Consider the following 7,325-nt stretch of genomic DNA (forward strand, 5'->3'; position numbering starts at 1 on the left):
TTCAACACGTTTTTGTGTGGAAGCTTTCTCCACAGCTATATGGCTAATTAATAGACTTTCATGTCCAAACCTTCATATAAAGTCGTTATTTGAGTTGCTAACTAAGAATCAATCAGATTTTTCATGCCTTAGATCGTTTGGCTGTAGATGTTTTCCATATTTTAGAGACTACAACAAAAAGAAGTTTGAACCATGATCTCTACCATGTGTATTTTTGGGATATAGCAAATTTCATAAGGGGTACAAATGTCTTTATCCTCCTACTGGCCGTGTTTTTATATCCATACATGTTAAATTTGATGAACACATTTTTCTATATAGAACTCCTGGTAAACTATTTTTTTCTATATCTGATAATGAAAAAATTAGTAAGCTTTATTAATTCAAATCATTGTCATCAAGCTAATAATTTTATGGAGAAGGGTTGCATTAATGATGACCGCCAAACTAGTGCTCTTCAAGATAATACTTCTAGTCTTACTACTAACAGTCAAAATGATTCTCAAGATCTTCATAACCATGAGAATTATGAAAATCCGATTTCTCTTGAGCCTGATGCTCAACCTAAAGCAGGTGTCATTCAATCTGCTAATTCAGATGTTGTTGGGACAGATCTTCAGAACATTCATCATATGGTCACACAGTTGAAAGAAGGAATAGTCAAACCAAATCCTAAATATTTCTTAGCTCTAATTGTCCAACTCGAACAAAACACAATTAATGAGGCATTAAAGAGTCCAGACTGACATTGAGCTATGGAAGAAGAGCTGCTTGCATTAGAACAAAATGATACGTGGGTTCTAGTTCCTCGTATGCCTAATATGAATGTGATCGAGAGTAGATGGGTGTTTAAGATAAAGATTAAAAGTGATGGGAGCATAGAACACCTTAAAGCTCGCTTGGTGGCTAAAGGGTTCAGTCAAATACCTGGAGTTGATTTTGTTGAGACCTTCTTCTATATCATAAAACCTTCATCAATTAGAATTGTTCTAATAGTTGCTCTGCCTATAATTGGGATATTAGACAGTTAGATGTTAAGAATATATTTTTACATGGGTTTCTGACTCAAGAAGTCTATATTGATCAACCCTCTAGGTAAAGAGATAAAAATTAACTTGATTTTGTGTGTAAATTAAATAGAGCCTTATATGGCTTGAAACAAGCTCCACGACCTTGGTATGACAGGTTTGGTACATTCTTGTTCTCTATGGGATTTTATTCTAGTGTTGCTGACTCATCTTTGTTTATTTATCAAAGTCATCATGGGATAACGCTTCTTCTACTTTATGTTGATGATATTATTCTCACAGGAAACAATCTCACTATAATAAATGAGTTTGTTACCAAAGTTAGCAATGAGTTTGCTATGAAATATCTGGGTTATCTCCACTACTTTCGGGAATCGAGGTTCATCGCTTCACTCAAGGCCTATTCCTGAATCGAAAATGATATGCTTATGCTTTATTGAATCATGAGAAAATGCTAGGCGCTAAGCCTGTCTCTACTCCTATGTCATCTAATCTTTGTCCTACTAAAGAAAATAAAAAATTATTCTATGATTGTACTCTGTATAGAAGTCTGGTCGAAGGATTACAATATTTGACATTTACTAGACCAAACATCTCATACAGTATAAATTATGTTAGTCAATTTATGCAAAATTTCACTGAGTTTTACTTTTAAATGGTGAAAAGAATTTTGTGATATATTCATAGCACTATTGAGTATTGAACCCAATTATTGGCTAACACTCCAATTCAATTATATGCCTTTTTTGATGCGGATTGGGCTCCTCTTACTAGAAGATCCACCACAGGCTTTTGCACCTTCCTTGATGCCAATTACATATCTTGGAGTGCTAAGAAACAACACACAGTGGCTCGTTCAAGCACTGAAGCTGAAAACAAGGCAATGGCGTCGACTGCAGCAGAGCTTACATGGTTGTCGTTTATTCTTCATGACATTGGGATATATTTATCTGAATCGCCTATTCTATTTTGGGATAATCTTTCAGCTCTTCAAGTGACTATTAAACCAGTATTTCTTTCTTGCATGAAGTATGTTGAGATTGACTTTCACTTTATTTGGGAAAAGGTAGCTCATGGTAGTCTTATCACTAAGTTTGTTCTTTCGTCACAATAGATAGCCGATATCTTAACCAAGGCTCTTCTTCAGCTTGCCTTTGATCAACTTCGTAGCAAACTCGGGCTGTGGATTCACCCCAACTCAAGTTTGAGGGAGAATGATAATGATAAAGATAAGGAGGTTCATGTTCATGATAAAAGGCATAACCGACTGGCGTATATGAAGTCTTGATCAAGATAACCAAATACACGATAAGGAGGTTCACGATAAAGAGGTTCATGATGAGGCGGAATACCAATTACATGATAATCAGGTTCACGATAAGGAGATTCATGTATATAACCGAATACATGATCATTAGAGGCTAAGGCAAATGGAGATTATCAATAAAGTTGATAACCAAATGAAGGTTATCGATAATGATCGGCTAATGCTAAGAGGAGTTCACGATAATAAAGAAAATGTGAATCATAAAGCGACAGTCCAGATATGTTTGAGATATCTAATTGTAAAAACTATATAAAGACTCTCAATAATGAAACCTACTCAAGTCGTTGAGTAGAGTATTTGTGCAGTGGACGTAGGTAATCCCAACACCGAACGACGTAATATCGTGTGTTAGTTCTTTCAATTAGTTCTTTTTGTTTTCAGCAGGTTCAATGAGATTCGTAGGTGAGAAGACCAATTAGCATCCTTTTAAGCCTAGTTGGACTCCTTTGCAGCATATCACCCTGTGAGAGACAATGGGTGATCTAAGCGAATCAATGAGAGCGTGGAGGCATCGGGATGAAGTCAGGTGGAGACAAAGCTCTAGAATAGACTGGTTAAAATGTCGGAAGCAAAATTCAAATTTTTTTTTTACCTATGAGCTTCCTATCGTAGACGCACTAATAAGATTTCGTTCATTAGGATTGGTGCTCCAGCATTTGAAGGTGAGCAGATGATTGGGGCCATAACAGACCATTTCATAATTTTATATTTTGAAAAGGGGAGTGGTGGGGGATGACTTCATAATCTTCCTTTTGGTCATCTTTTAAAGGAGCAAGCTGATTCTCAAATCGAGCCTTTCTCTCTCGAGGAATAAAAAATGGCAGTGTGGTCGCTACCCTCAAGTAAGTTTCCTGGACCTGACAGATTTCCTTCTTATTTTTATAAGTACTTTGAGTTGCCGCAAATGGTTTCGGAATTTCAAGATAATGGTGCTCTGTTAAGAGATATTAAAAAGTCGTAGTTCTTAATGATTCCTATGGACCTAAATGCAAAGGATGTTTGAAGATTTTAATCTATTTCTTTGTTGAATAGTTTGTATAAGATTCTCACTAAGCTTCTTGTGAGTAGATTAAAGTTCGTTATGCCCGATGAAGTAAGGTGGAGGCAAAGCTCTAGAATAAACTGGTTAAAATGTGGGAAGCAAAATTCCATTTTTTTTTTTACCTATGAGCTTCCTATCGTAGACTCACTAGTAAGATTTCCTTCATTAGGATTGGTGCTCCAGCATTTGAAGGTGAGCAGATGATTGGGGCCATAGCAGACTATTTCAAAAAATTATTTTCTGAAAAGGAGAGTGGGTGGGGAATGATTTCATAATCTTCCTTTTGGTCATCTTTTAAAGGAGCAAGCTGATTCTCTAATCGAGCCTCTCTCTCGAGGAATTAAAAATAGCGGTGTGGTCGCTACCCTCAAGTAAGTTCCCTGGACCTGACAGATTTCCTTATTTTTTTTAAGTACTTTTGGGATGATTGTAAGCTTGAGTTGCTTCAAATGGTTTCAGAATTTCAAGAAGATAATGGTCCTCTGTTAAGAGAGATTAAAAAGTCGTTCTTATTGATACTTATGGACCTAAGTGCAAAGGATGTTTCAAGATTCTCTCACTAAGCTTCTTGTGAGTAGATTAAAGTTGGTTATGCCCGATGTCATATCTCATTTTCAAATGGCTTTCCTTAAAGGTCGTCTGTTGCATTGCAGGGTTTTTTTGGCCAATGAAATCGTGCATTTGCCAAGTGCTTCTTGTAAGCCTTTTCTCTTTCTTAAGCTTGATGTTTTTAAAGCTTTTGATTCAGTTAAATGTTTTTATTTAGAAGAGTGTTTGAGGGAAATGGCTTTTAATGATAAATTTATAAATTGGTTTATGGAGATGGTCACTACTGCAGAAATTATGGTTACAGTTAATGGTGTGACAGGGAAATACTTCAAAATGCAACGCGTTCTTCTTCAAGGCTGTCCACTTTGGCCTCTCCTTTTTAATGTTGGTGAGGCTCTAAATCCTCTTTTTAGGAGAGAGCAATGCAGTCAAATTTTATTGATCAACTAGACTTGCCCGACCTTAAGGGGCATTGTTTGCTCTAATATGCTGATGATATAGTGATTTTTTGCTTCGTGATTTTGTTTCAAACGCCAAGAATTTGGACTTTGCTACAAGCTTTTGAGGTGGTTTCTGACCTACAAGTTAGTGAGGATAAATGCAAGTTGGTCGTGTGTAAATTCTACAAGCTGAAGCTTGTAGCAAAGTCAAACCCGACACCCAAAAACAATTTCAGCAAAAGCAATAGGTTTGGTCCTTCAATTCGACCTGAAAGAAAGGTTCACAAGTGTGGAAAGCAATAGTTAAAGCTTTCGATACATTAAAAAAGGGGTTGGTCAATATTGATTCACTGGGCCAAGTTAAATGTGCATTCAACAAAGATGATTGTTTTTCTGTTGCTTTCTGATATATGACATACTTGCAATGAAGATGGTATGTCATGGCTCCCGGATAATACTATTTGGTGTAGAGGACATTTGCCTAGAACGACATTTTTTGCTTGAGTGTTACTAGCTAGGAAGACAAACACTCAAGAACCGCCTGCAGAAAATTGAAATTTATTTAGCAAAGAGATGTCTATGTGAACATAGCACTGAAACTGCAGAGCATTTGCTCTGGTTCTGTCCCTATTTTCAAGAAATTTTCTTGACCAGATGTTAAAATGGAGCCAAATCAGAAGGCAATTGATAACTGGGTCTATGTCTATTAGGTTCTCATGCAATTGGAAGAAAGCCTGTAGATGGTGGTTCATATCAGCTTGGTTTGGGAAGAAAGAAACCATAGAATTTTTAGAGGAAAGAAGAAACCTGCCAAGTCAATTCTATTTGTTTATCCAATTCGACCTGTTTTCACTGCAAAGCTTAATTGAAAGGATTCGGATCTCTAGTGGCTGGGCCACTAGCTAATATGGTCTTTGGTGCGTCGTGGTGTCTTGATCGATGCTCAACTTATAATATTGAGCACTACCATTTGTAAACTTCTTCTGATGTTTCATCAGTATAATCTTTATATTTACTTCTTGCTGAAATTTAATGATTTTTTTTTTCAAAATAAAAAGTCTGAAAATGACAGTAATGTACGGGTAGTTTGACACATTTCTGGAAATGTCTTATAACTATTATTATTCTTCTCATGTTTAAAATCATAAATACCCAACTTCATTAGGACCTTTTTACCTTTCGCAATTGGGAATGATGAAGTTATTGTGATAAAATTATACCTCTCACTAACTTCACGAAACTTGCATAAATTTATTTGCAAAAATTCGACGAACAAACATTGCAAATATGAAAGAATAAAGAGCCACTTGACGAAATCTTATGAGTTTAAAACATACATGTCAGGATCCTTTTGTGGCAAGGCCAAAGCTGGGGTGCACTTATTGGTGAGCTAAGAGTTTTACACCTCTATAACAAATATCATGAGATTTATAAAAATCTCACAATGATATTACAAGAAATTGCTTAAAAGTTTAAAACGGCATTTTTTCATGAGATTTTCAAACCGTGACAAATATCAAGATATTTACGGTTTTAGAAGATATTTATCATGAAAACCCCCCAAGATTTTTATTTTTCAATGTATTTTATATATTTTCTTATAAAAAATAGTTTTTATATTTTTTAATTTATTTTTTATTAATGAGATTTTTGCCAAAAAAATACAAGATTTAATAAAAAATTTCAAAATCTCCCGAGTTTTGGACTCCCGAGATTTTGCCGCTTTTAACTTTTGTCACTATGTTTTACACTAATGAACTAAGTGAGAGATGACCTGTTTTACTGGATTATCTAAAAAGTAAAAATAGTTTAGTTGGTCAAAATGTTAACATCTACTATTTTTGGAAAACAATGGAACGGGGTTCTTCTATGTCGCTGTGAAATGCCATTTAAACTGCAAATGATGGGTGACACTGAGTGACACGCGCTGTGATGCATCAGCAAAAACCCTGACAGATAAGGACGTTGGTTTACTATTTTTAAAATTTTTTGATTTTTTTTTGGCTAGGCCAAAAGAAGACTCCCCCCCCCTCAAGATTAGAACCTCCATCCCCGGCGGGGATGGATTTTAACCTTCGTCCCCACCTCCATCCCCGTTTCATACCCTTCATCCCCGGTCCAAACGGGGCGAGGCGGGGCCCCGCTTTCCCCGGTCCACTGCCATCCCTACATATGAGGTTTGAAACATAGAACATCCCTTCAACTTTGTAACATTCAAGAGTCGCTCGCCTCTAAAAGATGAGTTCCGCAACTATGAGCAACATCTTTTACCGTGTTTGAAAACAAGCAGCTGGATGAGAGTGTATGCAGTTGGTAGATACCTGCTCAAACAATCTTGGTGGTGAGTGAAAACTAGTGGCTGGGATGGGAGGTAATGCATTTGAGAGAGGAAGTTAAGACTGTCTTCCCTTTATATTTGCACTAAAGTGCGGATTGCATAAACTCTTGGGACTACCAGTTTCCTAATAGAGCATAATTTTTTTATCAATAAAAGTGCATTCCTATATATTGAAATATAAAAATAATTTTCTATTAACCAAAATTTTAAAATATCCATGTCTTCGTGTTCTAGCACCCATACCATTGTGACATAGTAAAGAAACTATATCCATGCTCCCTTTGTACTGTTTGGGCGACCCACCGACTCTTGCCCGGTTGCTTTCCTAGTTCGGGATACGAGTCTTGAATCTTTATCGCATTCACAAATATCGGCTATTTATGGCAAGATTTTCAAGAACCTATATAATGACAGACATTTCCAGACTTGAGTCTATTTTGAAAATATTGTGTTTATCGTGATATTATTGGCTTAATCGATATAACTAAATTTTCATTTATTTTTTAATTTTGTCTTACAATGTTACTTTTTCCTAATATATTTTTTAACTTTAAATTTAAGGGCATTTTTTAGATTTTTACTCAAGAAAAACCATTTTTAA

At 35.9% G+C, this 7,325-nt stretch overlaps 1 long non-coding RNA gene across 1 annotated transcript; it reads left to right on the forward strand.

Annotated features, from left to right (window-relative positions):
• The first annotated feature begins 2,741 nt into the window (after positions 1 to 2,741).
• LOC149827382 (uncharacterized) lies at positions 2,742 to 4,485 on the forward strand. The gene is made up of 7 exons (XR_016434888.1): positions 2,742 to 2,881; positions 2,995 to 3,017; positions 3,125 to 3,197; positions 3,567 to 3,768; positions 3,857 to 3,967; positions 4,051 to 4,094; positions 4,266 to 4,485. It is a non-coding gene; the product is annotated as an uncharacterized LOC149827382 (long non-coding RNA).
• Positions 4,486 to 7,325: the final 2,840 nt, after the last annotated feature.

Source organism: Nuphar pumila, chromosome 10 (assembly GCF_984573655.1).
Source record: "Nuphar pumila chromosome 10, dmNupPumi1.hap1.1, whole genome shotgun sequence".
Classification (NCBI taxonomy): domain Eukaryota; kingdom Viridiplantae; phylum Streptophyta; class Magnoliopsida; order Nymphaeales; family Nymphaeaceae; genus Nuphar; species Nuphar pumila.